This window comes from Cavia porcellus, unplaced genomic scaffold (assembly GCF_034190915.1).
Source record: "Cavia porcellus strain 051 isolate PalLab524CR breed Dunkin Hartley unplaced genomic scaffold, mCavPor4.1 scaffold_5, whole genome shotgun sequence".
NCBI lineage: Eukaryota > Metazoa > Chordata > Mammalia > Rodentia > Caviidae > Cavia > Cavia porcellus.
Genome location: NW_026947488.1, coordinates 12,013,740 through 12,029,588, shown reverse-complemented (window position 1 = coordinate 12,029,588; position 15,849 = coordinate 12,013,740). Strand labels below are relative to the sequence as shown.

The 15,849-nt window shown below is 49.4% G+C and overlaps 1 long non-coding RNA gene across 1 annotated transcript; it reads right to left on the bottom strand.

The window, feature by feature from the left end:
• Positions 1-4,360: 4,360 nt before the first annotated feature.
• LOC134475969 (uncharacterized) lies at positions 4,361-15,150 on the bottom strand. Its single transcript, XR_010047317.1, has 3 exons — positions 14,324-15,150; positions 9,083-9,148; positions 4,361-6,897 (listed from the first exon to the last, which is right to left on the bottom strand). It is a non-coding gene; the product is annotated as an uncharacterized LOC134475969 (long non-coding RNA).
• Positions 15,151-15,849: the final 699 nt, after the last annotated feature.

Below are 15,849 nucleotides of genomic sequence, written 5' to 3'. Positions count from 1 at the left end.
GTCTCTCAGAGTGCAGGGATTAGAGGCACATAGTACCACTCCCAGCTGTGACTGTGACTTATGGGAGGAAATTCGAAGGTCTGACCTGCGGGTGCCACTGCCTGACCACAAGGAAGCACCCACCTGAAGATGTTTTGAAGCAGGCAGCTATGTGGATACAAGGCACGAGGCAGCCAGAAGGTTCAAAATAAAGTTACAGGACCGGACCCAAAGCAGTGCCATTAGCCTCAAAGGATTAAGTGGACATAAAGAAGTAAAAGACACGTAATGATTCTTGGGAGGCGACTGCAGGAGGGACCTCGGTGGAGGGAGCGTCCATGGAATCTTGGTTCATGGCCACTTCTTGTCCTTAAATAACCTCTGAATGAGCCGGAACTTTATCTCTTAGAGTTCACTTGAAAGACTAACCGGCAACAGTGATGAGCAAAAACTCTGCCCTCAGTTAAGTGTAAATTCAAGGGTAAATTAGGTTTTGGGGCACAGCTCAGTGGTAGTGCGTGTGCCTAGCATGCACAAGGCCCCAGGTTCCAGCCCCAGCACCCTAATATAAATGAATAAAGGGGTCAGCAACGTTGGAGCTTCTGCCCGAGGCCACTGACCCCCACTGATGGCTCAGACAGGGTCCCTGCTGGACACCCCACTGCTACTCCCCTTCCTCTTCAATCCACTGGACAAGACTGGGGCGAGAGTTTCTGCACACATGATTCTCATTTCATCCTCACAATTGTTCTGTGGCAAAGTCACTGTCCCCAAAATGAAACATCTGGGCACGGAGAGGTCCCAAGTGACCAAGTCAAAGTGAGTCTGAGACAGGAGCCCAAATCAGCTGCCGCAAAAACTGAGGCGTCACTCAGGGTGCCTCGCTGGCCCTGGAGATGACCAGGTGATGGGACCAGGTTTAGGACACAATCTAAAAGGCTTGTGTTTGACAGGACTGTGATTATTCCACGCCTCCCCCTGACTCTGTGCAAGGTACCTTCTGGGTCAAGAAAACCACGCACGGATGTTAAGAGGTTGGTATAAACACACACACACACACACACACACACACACACACACACACACACTCACACACACAATTGTTTTAAAGTGCCAGGGGTGTGGCCGGGTTGTAAAGCTCTTGCCTGGCGTGTGGGAGGCCCTGGGCTCCATCCCAGAACCAGGCGGGGTGGGGGTGGGGAGGCAAAGAAACAGCACTGAACAGCACTGGAATCTCGCTGGACAGAGAAAGGAGGCTGTGTTCCTGGCTCTGCCTTCTCACCCTGTGACCTTGATTAAATTCTCTCCCCTTTCAGCCTCTTGGCCCATGCAGGGAGCAGAATTGTTCAATAGCAAATTTGTAAATTCAACATCTGATGCTGAGCTGGACGTGGTGGCCCAGGCCTCTAATCCCAGTGTTCTGGGAGCCGGAAGGTGGAGGTGGCAACGTAATGACTTATGAGATTCTGTGTAGAAATAAATGGAAAAGGGACTGGGAATGCAGCTCAGTGCAGAGTCCCTGGGTTCAAGCCCCAGGACCACCAAAAAAAGAGAAAAAACTCTGATAATGATTGATGTTATCAAGCCAGCTTTGATGGTAGAACACACAGAATTTAAAATGTGCCTATCAACTGATTTTTCTTGAAGTTTCTCACGTAAGTGCACAGGACACACACACATGATGTTCACTGCAACACTGAGTCATAATGACCTCAATATCTAGTGTCATGAGACTGGGTGAGTACATTATGACACACCTGTACCTTGGAAAGCTAGGCAGCCAGGAAAAAGAATGAGGAAGGTTCGTAAGTGGAAAAGAGGAAATATCATCCTGATACACTGTGGAGTGCACTAAGACAGATTTGTCAAACAAATTATGCATGGTATGAGCCCAGTGCTATATTTGTATGTGCATAATAAAAACTAAGGAAGTATATAGTAGAAATCTTTCTCCCTACAAATCTTTATTTATATAGTTAAAATTATTTGCATCTATAAAATGGTACATAAAGTAAGTCCACATGGATCTCATTCAAGTAGTTTGAGTACAGAGTGCTGACCATCATGCCCCAGAATCTTAAACTACTTGATAATGAAGCTGACTATGGTGGTACCTACCTGGGATCACGGTCTGACTCCAGTGCAGTGGTGCACGTCTGTAATCCCAGCACTCATGAAGCTGAGGCAGGAGGATCACTGCAAGTGTGAGGCCAGCCTTGGTTACATAGTGAGTTCAGGGCCAGTCTGAGGTACACAGTGAGACTCTGTTTCAAAAAATCAACAAAACAAAACAAAACAGAACACATCTTGGGCAATATAGCCAGACCCTGCCCCACCAAAAAAATTGAGGATGAGACATTTGCATAATTTCCCTCAGATTCAGTTGTGTCTAGTGCTCTGTGCTTTACCTACAGCCAGCAATCTAAAGTGGTGCAGGTGAGGAAAACTGAGACCCCCAGACTCTAATTTTTAACGCTCTTTCTACTATATATATGATCGAACCTATGTGTTCCCACAAAACTATTTGTATTCCTGTCTTTGGGATCTCCTACCAAGACCTGAGGTCATTTATACACTGCAGCAAAACTGTCCTGAAGCACAAGGCTGCTCAAAACCTGCAATCTCAAGATCTGGTGAAACTCAGAGTAAAAAGCTTCCATTTGGGGCTCGGGCAGCGGCTCACCAGTAGAGCGGGTACCCGGCCTTCCTGAGGTCCTGGGTTCTGTCCCTAACACCAAAAATGAAAAATAAAATGGGCTCTGTATTTTGTATGTCTTTGAAGTTTTTTTTTTTTTAGTTTCATGTTCCTAGTAGGAACTTTTTACTATAATCTACATACCAGTCTGGAATGGAAAACTGTAAGTTTTTAAAAGTGGTCTTTTAGTGCTGCATCCGTGAGCAGCTTTGGAAAGCTGGAGAGGGTTGAGTTCTCCAATAAGCCCCTGAATAAATGTCTGGGTTAACAAGCAAAAGTGAGCCACAGGGAGAGAAATGCACAGGGTCTGGACTTCTCAAGCAGTCACTCAAAGGCTGAGCGTTCAGGACTTGATGTCGATGACCAGCTTCCATGACATCGCTGAACCCCCACACTCCTGATTGGATATATTGAAGTCATTCATTTCTTTGCAGTACTGAGGATTGACCCCGGGCCTGTTAAAAGATTTTTAAATTTTGAAATAGGGTCTAGATAAGTCATCCAGCTGGGCTCAAACTTGCAGTCTTCCTCCCTCATCACTGAGTGTGTGTGTGTGTGTGTGTGTGTGTATGTGTGTGTGTGTGTGTGTGCATGTTTGTTTTGAATTTTGAACTTTATTAGTACACATTTGCAGTCCAGCTTACACTCATTGCGAACTTCTGGTGTGTTTTGGTTCAGAGATCGGATCTCACTATGTAGCCCAGGCTGTCCTTGAACTCAGGAGCCTCCTGCTTCAGCCTTTAAGGGACTGGGATCACAGCTGTGCACCCCCAGCTTCATGCCCTTGATTTTAATGATATAACTGAGGAAACTTTCCCCCAAAATAATGGAACTGACCAATAAGGACAGCTCACCAGCAAGGGCTGTACCTAAACACAAAGAACTCTTTGCTGCTGCTGCTGTGACTCAGGTGACCCTTCTGGATATCTTCCCAGAATCGTACCACAGCAATACTTGCACACTCATGCTTATAGTGGCACAGATCGTGGAAACAACCCAAATGCCCATCAACTGAAGAATGGATAAAGATGTGGTGGGGTGGATCGCTTCTCGGCCTTTTGGCTAAGATCAAGTGAAGAAGATGTGGGGGTTTTTTTCCTGTCTTTTTGAGACAGGGTCTCGCTATGCAGTTCAGGCTGGGCTTGAGCTCACTTTGTAGCCCAGACTGGTCTCAAACTCAGCCTCAGCCTCCTGAGTGTTGGCATTACCACGTGTTGGCCACCATACCCGGCTGTGGGGGCTTTTTTTTTTTTTTTTTAAACAACAGAGTACTACTTGCTATAAAGAAGGATAAAGTAGAGACTTTCATAGGTAAATGGTTGCAACTCGAGACCATATTCATAAGTGAAATAAATCAGACCCTTATGTGGAAACATGTATTGTCTCACTAGTGTAAGAAACCAAACAAGAAAAGGAGCTCTAAAATGTACAGTAGATTTTGTGAACTGGGAAGAAACTGTTCAAAAGGAAAGAAAAACTGCAGTGGGGGAAGGGGAAAGGAAGGAAGGGAAAAAGAAAAAAACATATTTATACACAAGGTAGTTAGGATAGTTATACAACTAATTCCTCTTAGTTCATTGAAAAAAGTTTTGTGCTAATACTGTTCAGACAAGATACCATCGTGTACTCTAGTAACTAGTACAAAAACAACAATATGTAATGTATTAATTCTTGTAACTCTCCTACTAACCTGTTTTGAAACTCAGTTTTATTATTTTTTTCCTCTTGTTAAAAAAAAAAAAGACACAGGTGTCGGTGTCCGAGCTCCCGGCCGGCAGGAAGGACACACGACAAAGTCTGGCGGTGGACAACCTTTTCTTTTATTTTCCTTCTCCGCGTACAGCCTGCCCCGAAGCCTCTACCGGTCCGCTCCCCGCGGCTCCTTTTGTGCTTCGCTCCGAAGCCTCCTCTGGTCCGCTCCCCGCGGCTCCTTTCGTGCTTCTCTCTCTCTCTCTCTCTCGGGGGTGGAGGCACTGGCTATATATAGGATTAATAGCTAGGCAGACTACCCTGTGAGGCGGGAACTTAGTGGGGTGATAAGAAACAGGTGCCACACAGGCGGGCTCGATGAGAGGGGTAATCTAGCCCAGGCTTTTGTACTTTCCCACAGGCCTCGCAATCACCGCGTCTGATGACTTGACAGTGCCACGGCTCCCAACATCTCCCCCTATTTTATTTTAAATGAATACGCGCATCGCAGCCCGTCCTGGATAGAGTGCAGAGGCCTATGCCCTGAACTGAGGCCCACCGTAGGCCCTTAGCGTAGACCCTGGTCGGCCGTCCCAGGGTCCACCAAGGCCCTGAGGCCCTCGTCCTTTTTTCTAGGGCCAGGAATGAACCGGACGGAACCTGGTTGCACATAGGCATGCACTCATTTCTCTCCACGAATCCCCTCGGAGAGAAATTTATCTAACAATCCAGCGGCTTTCGAGCGGAACGGGGTAGGGCCTGGCTTAGGTTGAGTCGTGCTGGGGAGGCACGCTCTTACCCGTCATTGACTCATCCACCCTGCTACATGTTGTTGTCTAGGGAGGAGAATGTGGGAAGCCTGTCACTTTTAAACGCGGTCGTAGGCCATGCGAGCGAGCCATGCGTATACAAGGGTAGCACATAGGGGAGCAAGCCGTTCCAGGCCCCCAAAAAGGGATTGTCCTGCAGTTCTTTTAGGGCTCATCTTGTTGTTGGGTCTGCGGTTGGCCTCTGGTGGAACAGGCCTGATCTTCAGTCGAGGGACTTGTCGCGTCAACCTCTCTGGGACCCACATTGGCTCTCGTCCCGATTCCTGCGGAAAGACACAAACCGCGCCTCGGCTTCCTCTTTTGTATCTCTGCCCTCCTTGACGGACCCTTCTCGGGAGCTTCCTGACTGTGCCTGTTCAAACACCTCGCGTACTTCTACAAGTTCTTGAGAGCTCCCCCCGTAACTACCCTCACTCTTTAGGCACGTGTGTATCATTTCCCACAACGGACGAGCAGAGACTGAAGCTCTACCCTCCCGCTCTGCTAGGGAAAGGTCTCTGCCCAACTTTTCCCAGGAGGGCAGGTTTACATGCCCTGTAGGCAGAAACCAGGGAGCAAAGCTGTCAATCTCTGCAAGGAAATTTTCTAAAGTCTTACGCCCCACCTTGAGGTCCTTGGACTTTAGGAGTCTCCGAAGGACCAACACCAAGGCTGTGTATCTTTACTTGGCATGTTTCCCATTTTTAATATATCTTCTGTTATTTTTACTTCTATGTTTATGTTTTACACTCTTTTATTACCTTAAGTTCTGGTGTTATGTTTCATACTCACCGCGTGAGGCCCAAGAAACCCGCCACTTACGCGTGAGGTTGAGAGGAGTCTACAAACCCTGTAGGTGCGCGCCACCCAGGGCCCAGGCTTATCCTCTACTCACCTGTCCTGCAGCTGCAGCACTGTGTAGGAGAATGCAGTCCACCACCGCGTCTCGGGGTTGATCAATCCCCGGGCGGGCCACCAAATGTCGGTGTCCGAGCTCCCGGCCGGCAGGAAGGACACACGACAAAGTCTGGCGGTGGACAACCTTTTCTTTTATTTTCCTTCTCCGCGTACAGCCTGCCCCGAAGCCTCTACCGGTCCGCTCCCCGCGGCTCCTTTTGTGCTTCGCTCCGAAGCCTCCTCTGGTCCGCTCCCCGCGGCTCCTTTCGTGCTTCTCTCTCTCTCTCTCTCTCGGGGGTGGAGGCACTGGCTATATATAGGATTAATAGCTAGGCAGACTACCCTGTGAGGCGGGAACTTAGTGGGGTGATAAGAAACAGGTGCCACACAGGCGGGCTCGATGAGAGGGGTAATCTAGCCCAGGCTTTTGTACTTTCCCACAGGCCTCGCAATCACCGCGTCTGATGACTTGACAGTGCCACGGCTCCCAACACACAGGTGATTTTAATGGACCAAGATAACTATTCTCCCTGCCCGTCTGAGCGTCAGCGGGAACACGGGCCACAAGCGAAGCCCTATGTTAAGTTCTGGTGTTCTAAGTGGAAGATTCTGGACACCCTTCACTTGGGGTGACAAGATCTGGGGGTGAGCAGGATTCAGAGGCCCTCCCGCTTGCTGGGAAGGCCCGGCTGGGTGGGACACTCCCTCCTCCTCCACCTGAAGTGTTTGCCTCCAAATGAAGAAAAATCCTCCCCAACCAGGAAGCCAGTCAGCCACACCTCGCTGCTTTTTGGAAATTTCCACGCCACTTTCCAGAAACAAACAGATCTGGAATTAGAAAAATGCCATCTGATTAAAAAAATAAATATACTCTACCCTGCAAAGTTGTTCAGTAGAGAGTCAGGATAGATCTGGGTCCTAGGCCAAGCCTTCCCCTATTTCTCTGCATGGATCTTTAGGGCGAACTGTCTTCCTCATCCACCTGCCCTGGGGATCAAGATCACACGCTAACCTGTGTCCCCCCAGCCACATCTCAGCCTCTTAAATCTCAGGCTCCACATCTATAAATGGAATAATAATAGCAGACCTAGGATAGCCTGGCAGGGTGGCACACACCTATAATCTCAGCACTGAGGAGCCCAAGGCAGCAAGAGGATCATGAATTCAGTACCAACCTGGGTTACATACTAAATTCAGAACCAGCCTGGGTTACATAGCAAGACTCCATTTCAAAAACCAAAACCAGCTTGGAGTGGTGGCACAAACCTGTAATTTCAGCATTCAGGAGGCTGAGGCAGGAGGATCGCAGTGAGTTTGAGCCCATCCTGGGCTACATAGTGAGAACCTGTCTTTAAAAAAAATTGCCTGGGGCAGTGTAAGGATTCTATGACAGAATGGGTGTGGAGAGCCAGCCTGGATAAACACTAGTTTGAGCTCTTGCGAATCAGACCAAAATGGAGACGCACAGACTGGTCACTCCCAGAGACCATTCATTTAGTCAGCACTTGCCATGGGCCAGAACAGCCTCGGGTGAGATATTTACAAGCTGGGACCCATAGCCCCGCACATGCTAGGCTCAGCATCCAGCTGCAACCCCACCATGGTGACAGTCTCAGCCCTCTGGTGTGGCCCGTCTGTGTCCCATCTGAGAAACATGAGCCAGAGAGGTGAGGTGCCTGTCCACGCTGTCCAGCTCAGACGCAGTGCCACTCCCAGCACGAGACTCCCAGCAGCCACCCCATCAAGCTGCCTTCAGGCTCTTGGTTTCTGGGCTTGAGCTTGAGTCCCAAGACCGTCAAAACACAAGTATCCTCTGGCTGGCTTCGTTGTTGTGCCCGAGCCTCTGTCACCACTGGTATAATTTTACATAAACTTGGCACTCCTTGGGATTTTTAAAAAATATGTTCACTTCTTAAATGTCTCCTGAGGAAACAGAAGATTTCTATAAATGATTTTGTTTTCTCCTCCTTAAGGTGGAACTCAGTAAGACTAAGTCACTGGATCCCCACGAGCAAGCTGGGGTTGTTTGTTGGTTTATTTTCATTTTGGAAACTCTTCTCCATGCTTAACCATCTCTCTCCTCCATGAAAACTCCCAGGAGGAATTTGGATCAGATCCGGGGGCTGGGGGGTGAATGCCCTGGAGGGTGTCGCATTTCTAGATGCCTCCTGCAAGGCAAGGAGCCTTGCAACCTGATTCTCAGCTGGCTTCTTACCTGTAGGATTGTCTGGGGCAGGGGCAAGACACAGGGATGCTTTTGGCTCTCAACAAAAATGATGTATTTCAGCCAGGTACGGAGGTGAACAAATATAATCCTATCACTCTGGGAGGCTGAGGCAGAAGGATTCTAAATTGAACCCCAGCCTAGGCAACATAGTGACTGTGTCAGGGTTCTACTAAAGAAACAGATATAACCCAAAATATACAAATGTGTAAGAAACTATGCAAACTCTTGGCTTATGATGGTCAGTTACAGAGCTGAATGAGGAGATGTGCAGAGGGCATCTGCACCCTGGAGGCTGAAGGTTTTAGTCCACGATCTGGAGTTCACTGCAAGTCCGTATCAGGAGGCCAATGGGTCTGCAAGGAAAGACTGAAGAATCTATTCCAGAATGCTGAAGGATCCAGGTGAAAGCCAAAGAATCTGCACTGGAAGCCAGGAGATGACATCCAAACTGAAGGCAAAGACTAGAGCTCCTCCAAAGGACAGAAGCAAGTCCATCCTTTTGCCTTTCCCCTCCACATTGTCATTGCGATGAGCTGCCCTAGGGCAGATCCTCTACACCCTAGGCTGTAAAATTGCTGAACCAATAGGTTAAACTTCTAAACTTCTCACGTTGACACAAGCAACCAACCATGATAGTAACTCTATAAGACTCTTTTATAAAAAATAAAAATGGGCTGGGAATGCAGCTCAGTGCAAAGGCCCTGGGTTCAATCCCCGTTACTCCCCTCCCCACCAAAATGCATGAAGAAATAAATGATTTTTTGTCACTATGTATTCCAGACTGACCTTAAATTTGTGATCCTCCTGCCTCGGCCTCCTGAGTGCCAGGGTTACAGGTGTATACCACCATACCTGGCAAAGGAAGAGATAATTTTAAACCAAGAATTACAGAGGGCAACGTGGACAGGTGAGGTCTCCTACCCAGGACTGGAGGCAGCTCTGCTGCTCACCCACGGCAGGCTAGTTGAGTCACTTACCCTCTCTGTGCCTGCACTTCCAGATCTGTATACTGAGAACGTGAGCAGAACCTCTGCCCACAGAATTTGGGGAAGATGAAACAGGGTCTGTGGGGACTGAAGGGTACAACTAGGGAAGGCGACTGTAAGAGCAGACCTGCTTCCTCGGAAAGGAGCCAATGTGTGCCGCCTTCTGGATGGGCACCTGCGTGTCTGACACTGTCCCAGCTTTAGCTGTTGCCGCCGTGGCCACCCCAGCCTCCTCCATCCCTTGCACTTGTTGCTATGCCCCTCCTTCTTTCCCCACTGCCCACTGCGTAGGGCCCACAATGGGCCTTTTATTCCTGCCTGACCCTTGAGATGGACACCACACCTCCTCCTCCAAAACTCCCCAATAAATGTTTCTGAGTCACAGTCCCCATGGTGATACACACCTATAATCTCAGCACTTGGGAGGCTGAGGCAGGAGGATGCCAAGTTCCAGGTCAGTTTGAGCTACCTAGAGACCTTGTCTCTAAAAAAAAAAAGTTTCTGACCAGTCCTGAGATAAACATGAAGAGAATTTTTATTGGGTCCCTGGCAAGGAGCTGTTGAACAAGCCCTGTGGCTCTTTCATCTTCCTCAACTTGCAGATAACATGTAATGCAAAGGTTAAAATGCAAATGACAGAGGAAAAAGGAGGAAACAGTGAAAGGAGCCCCACTTCCCCTGGGTTGATATCTAAGGAGGTTTCTTGTTTATCTAATGAATCATCTGTCTCTCCCTGTCTCTCTTTTCCCCAACACTGAGGGTTGGACCCAGGGCCTCATTTGCTAGGCAAGCACTGGATCACTAAGCTACATAGCCAACCCCTTTATTTTATTTTATTTTATTTTATTTTATGTCAAGGTCTTGCTATGCAGTGCAGGCTAGCTTTGAACTCACTAAGTAGCCTAAACTGGCCTTGACATCTTGATGATCCTCCTGCCTCAGCCTCCCGAGTGCTGGGATTAGAGATGGGTGCCATCACGCCTGGCTTTAGTTTAGTTTGGTTTAGTTTAGTTCAATTCACTTTACTTTACTTAATTATTTTGAGACAGGGTCTCACCAAGTTGCCCACTTTGCCCTTGAACTTGCAATAATCCTGCCCCAGCCTCGGGAGTAGCTGGGATTACAGACAGGCACCTGCCACTATACCTGGCTGTTTGTGTGTTTGTGGGGAATTCAGGCCCCACACATGTTAGGCAAATGCCCCACTACTGTGCTACACTAACACACGCAGGGCAGCTTTTTGAGGACCTGCGAAGCAGGAGGCCCCACAACAAACCCTTTACAAACATCTCATTGGATCCACACAAAAGCCGAGGGAGAGGTACCACATATCACAGCTGCGGAAGCGGGAGTTCCGAGGGGTGGGCCTGCTTCTAGCACCGGCCCAGGACTGGAAGCCAAGTATGGCCCCGGAGCCTGTGCTCCAAGCTAGCACTAGCTGCCTCCTCTCCCTCCCTTGTCCCAGCTCTGCTTTCTGGCCAACATCCTGCCCTGATGACAAGCTCCATGGCCTGGAGCCAGGTGCTCCTCCTCTTCCAGCTTGGCCTGCTCTTGTGAAGAACAGAAACACAGTGCTCGCAGGCCAAGTAGCTGTGAGCATGGAATGCTGTGACATGCAGGGTTGGCAGCTGCTAGGATTCTTTGTTCTTTTTTCAGTGTTAAGGACTAAACTCGGGGCCTCAAGCATGCTAGGCAAGTGCTCTATCCCTGAGCTACAGCCTCAGTTTTTGCTGTGGTGGTGGTTGTTTCATGGTAAAGTTTGTTTTGGTTTAGTTTCATTTGAGTTTTGAGACAGCGTTAAAGTTGCCTGGGCTGGCCTTGAATTTGCAATCCTCCTGCCTCAGTTTCCAAGGTAGCTCGGATGACAGGTGTCAGGCACTGTACCTGGCTGCTATGATTAGTATCGCTACTCTACCAGTCTGTCCCCATCATAGGTTGAATCCTACTCCCAAGAAGAGTATGTGGCGGGCTTAACCCCCAGCACCTTTTATGGCTGTGACCTTTTATGGAAATAGGGGTTTTACAGATATGACATTAAGATGAGGTCATTCGGGTGAGCCCTAAATCCACATACTTATACAAACAGATACAGAGACAGATACACACACAGTGGGAACACATCACATGATGACAGAGGACGAGGCAGGGGTGACTCAGCTGCGAGCCAAGGATTGATCTCTGGCAACTACCTGCAGCCTCAGAGAGAGGCGTGGAACAGCCCGTGTCTCAGAGCCACCACCGGGCACACATCTCTTGGTACATCATCCTTGGGCCTTAGAGTTTCATCTTCCTCAGTGAGCCCCAAGCCATGAGGGGGGACAGCTGACACCCTAGAGCGTTTGTGTTGCTAAGTTTGTGAGGATGTGCAGCCGGCTAGATGTATTAAATACATTTTCCACTTGCGGTATTTCCAACTTCCAATAGATTTACGAGGATGGGACCTCCCTCGTGAGTCGAGGGGCCTCTGTATTTTGTTACAGCAGCCCTGGCAGAGCAGACCACAAGCCAAGCCCAGCCCTTCACAGTGGTCTGTGGGCCCTTCCAGGACAGTCCTGTCTGCAAACGGGCTCACCTCAACTCTGTCTCCAAACACCCACCCTGCTCCGGGCCAGAGCCTGCATCGAGCCCTGAGGACCTGCATCCTCCGCCTGCTCCAGACTCAGTCCAGGGCAAGGACCACCAGGATGCACATGATAATTACAGGTCCCAGGCCCCACACCAGACCCGGGGTGGCCTTGGGGGGACCCTGGCCAAAGACATAATATCTGGAAGAGGCTTGCGAGCTTGCTCAGTGAGCTCTGTCAAATGGTGCCTCCCCACCATCCCAGTGTTGTCCTCCAAGGCTTCCCAACAACCCTTCGGGTTCTTCTCTTCCCATCTGCTCATCCTCTGCCGAGCTACTTCCCAGGCTCACCATCTCTCTCCTGGGTGGTTTCTCTCATCTTCATTTCTGCCAGCTATGCTTTAATGTTATTTTTTTTTCTGATACTGAAGATTGAATCCCAGGCCTTTGCACTGAGCCATGTCTTCTGTTGTTTAATTTGAGACAAGTTCTCTTTTTTTAAAAAAAACAAGGTCTCGCTATGTAGTCCAGACTAATTTTAAATTAACTCTAAGTGATCCTCCTGCCTCAGCCTCCCAAGTGCTGGGATTACAGGTGTGAACCACCACCCTTAGCTTATTTTTTAGTATTTTATTTTTGTGGTACTAGGCATAGAACCCAGGGCTTCACACTAGGCAACATTCCAAGCTCTTTTTTATTTTGAGACTAGGTCTCAGGCAGGATCACTAAGTTGCCTAAACTGAGCTGGAACTTTTGATGCTCCTGCCTCAGCCTCCTGAGTTGCTGGCATTCCTGGGAGATGCAGGCCTCATAGGCGTTCCTCAGTTTTTCCCACAGTCTGTCCCGAGTGGAACATCCGTGGGCGCGCAGGCGCCACTCATTCCGTCACTGCACCTCATCTGATCCATTGCTAACTTTTAAAAACCAGAAGTTTAAGTTGCACACCAACGAGTCCAGTGTCTCTCGCAAGATACTGAGCGCAGCCTGGGAAGCTGCCGCCCGCACAGCCACCTGGGAGGTGGTGACTCCTTTGCTGGGCTGGTCCTCTGCAGCCCCCACTAAGCCCCTTCCCCGCTTTCTCCTTCCACCCCTAAAATCGAAATCCCTTGGGCATCACCTGGGTCCCAGCGTAGCCCAGCACCGGGCCTTCGCCCCCCACCCAGCTGGACCTGGGTGGTTACACAGGGACGAGATGAAGGCCCAGACCAACCAAGGGCGGCCTCCCTGCCCCCTCAGCCCTCCCGGCCACCCCACTCCCTGCCCTTTAATCACGCCGTGCCTTGCAAGACTCATTAACTTGCTGCCCGGAGCGCCTGCCCCCTCCGCACATTTTATTAAAGCACAAATCTGATTCTTTCCGCCCCCCGCTTTGAAACATTCTCCAAGTCCCAGGGCACACACTGGCACCCCAGCCTCTGCCCTGGAGGATCTGCTCCCCACCTCGCTCTACCCGAGTGGGGTCCCCCGGCCCCCCGCGGCCCAGAGCCGCCAGCAGCCCGTCCCCTCCCCGCCCCCACAGCTGCAGGCTGCAGCTCCGGGCCTGGAATGCCCCCGCCCCGACCTCGGCGACGCCCACTCATTCCTGCCCCATCCAGCCGTCACTTCCCGGGAAACTCTCCAGGCCCCCTCCCCGGCTCTTAGTCATCTCCTCTGCCCTGCGCCCACTCTGCTCTCTCTCACCCAGGCCTGAGCTGGGGGCAAGGGCTTAAAATAGCAGCTGGTGTCTTCCCCGAGATCCCTCGCGTGTGCCAGGCACCGAGCGCGGGCTTTATCTCCTTCCCTCTCACAACCGTGCTGAGCCCCCAAGACTCCCCTCCCCCAAGCTGGGGATCACATGCAGGCTCGCTCTCCTCCCACTTCTCAGGCCATTCCACCACCCTCCTGTTTCATTCTTACTATTTATTTAGAGACACTGCTTCATTATGTTGCCCAGGCTAGCTTGGAACTCCTGGGCTCAAGCAATCCTCCTGCCTCAGCCTCCCAAATAACCCGGACTACAGGTCTACACTACCAAGCCCAGCTTCCTGCCACATGGCAGAATATTTTTAAAGTTTCTTTCTCGTTTCATTCCTTAGCCCCCAGGCTTTCCATCCCCCTTCTCTGCTGTATTTTCTCCAAGGTTCTTACCACTCCAACAACATATATTTTAATTAATATAGCTGTGTCATGTCTCTGCACCCCAGAATGTCAGCTGTAAGAGGGGAGGGATTTTCGTCCTTCTGATTTTTTTTTAAACTATTGTTTGCTTAACTACCTGGCACATAATAGGCACTTGGCACATATGACTAAATCACAGAAGGTAGATATTACCATCTTCATCTCATCCCTGAGGGGAGATTAAAATGTGTCAAGGGTTCCACAGCTGGTTGGTGGTAGAAACAGATGTGACTGATGGTCAGCTAGCATGCCACCCCCTAGACACTGTGCCACCCACCAGTCCAGGGCACAGCTGGTAGTCTACTTCCAGCTGTGACTTACCGGACTGCGGTTCCTTGGGGGCAGAACTCTGTCCTGCTCTTAGCGTGTGGTGGTCTGCTCCTTGGAAATCGATCACGGAATGTGGGCTGACCCAGTGGATCTGTGGCCTGTGAAGGGCCTGACGCCAGGAGTCATGGCTCCACTCTTTACTATTATTTTCCTCTTTTCCCTCCATGCCAGGCATAACTCAAGGCTTAATAAATACTTAGCACACTAATGAATTCTATTTCGCCAGGAGGTAATAAAAATAATGAGGTGATTTTATGGAGTCCTCACTGTGCTCAGCCCCAAGCCCTTGGCACATGAGTTAAGATGATCGGTTCTCTTATTATCTTCATTTTACAGATTAAGTTCATAGATGTTAGTGACTTGACCAAGGTCACATGGCTAGGAAATGGCAGAGACAGGACATGAACATCGTCTTCTAGCCTCAGTCTTGCCCTTGACAACCTCTTTGGACTGCCTTTCAGCCTCTGGGAGAGAGGGCCATTAAATAGTTGCATTGCGTGAAAACAAAAAGAAATATTTTTTATACATTTTCATTTTGTTGCAAGGGATGTCTTTCAAAGGCTTTGGGAGGCACCCAATTAGCTAAATAGTAATCACTGATATTTGCAAGCCCCTCCTCGATGTTTGCAAAGCAGTTCCATAGCTTCTCTTATGAGGCCCCCCAAATCCGATCAGGCAGGTACTGTCAGCTATCTCTCCCGGAGGAGGACAGGAGAACTCTGAAGGCTCTGACTTCACTCTGGTTAAGCGAACAGGGTCAAAGTCACCTAACCACCAAGAAGCAGAGCAAGACCTTACAGGAATATCTACTGGCCTAAAAGCCGAGCCAGCTCTGGCAGCAGTGATACATAATTGTGAATCCAGCTCTTAGAGGGGTGGAGGTAGGATGATGGAGGTTAGCCTGAGCAATTTAGTGAGAATGTGTCTCAAAATCAGATATAAATACAAATAAAAAGGGATAGGAGTACAGTTCTATGGCAGAGTGCTTTCGCCTAGCATGCACAAGACCCCCAGTACCATGCCCAAAACTGAAAAGTTTCCAAAAATAACAAAGAAGATTCAGTGCCTCCAGATATAAAAGCTTCCAGCAATTTAAAATTACTTAGTTCATGGGAAAGCACTTAGCACACAGTTCCTGGCACCTGGCAGATCTCGTATAAATGTTAACGATCATCATCTTCATCAATACCTCCTGGGAACTCCAGTGTTTTGGCCAATGACCGCAGCCTGTCTGTGGACTCTGATGGAAAGATTCTCTTTCCTTGGTAATGCTGAAATAACTTTCAGTCTCTATTATCCCTGGGGAGCTATATATTGTTAGAGCTGGAAGGGGCCATGGAGATGATCTCATCCACCGCCGGCTCGTACAGATGGAGAAATCAAGTCCCAGAGAGGAAAAAAGGTCAAAAAGCAAAGTACGGGCCTGACCAAGCCACAGGTACAGCGCCTGGCCCATGCTGCCCTGCCATGAGGATGGGTTTTTACCTAAAAAGGGACTTAGCTTCTTAAAGACCACA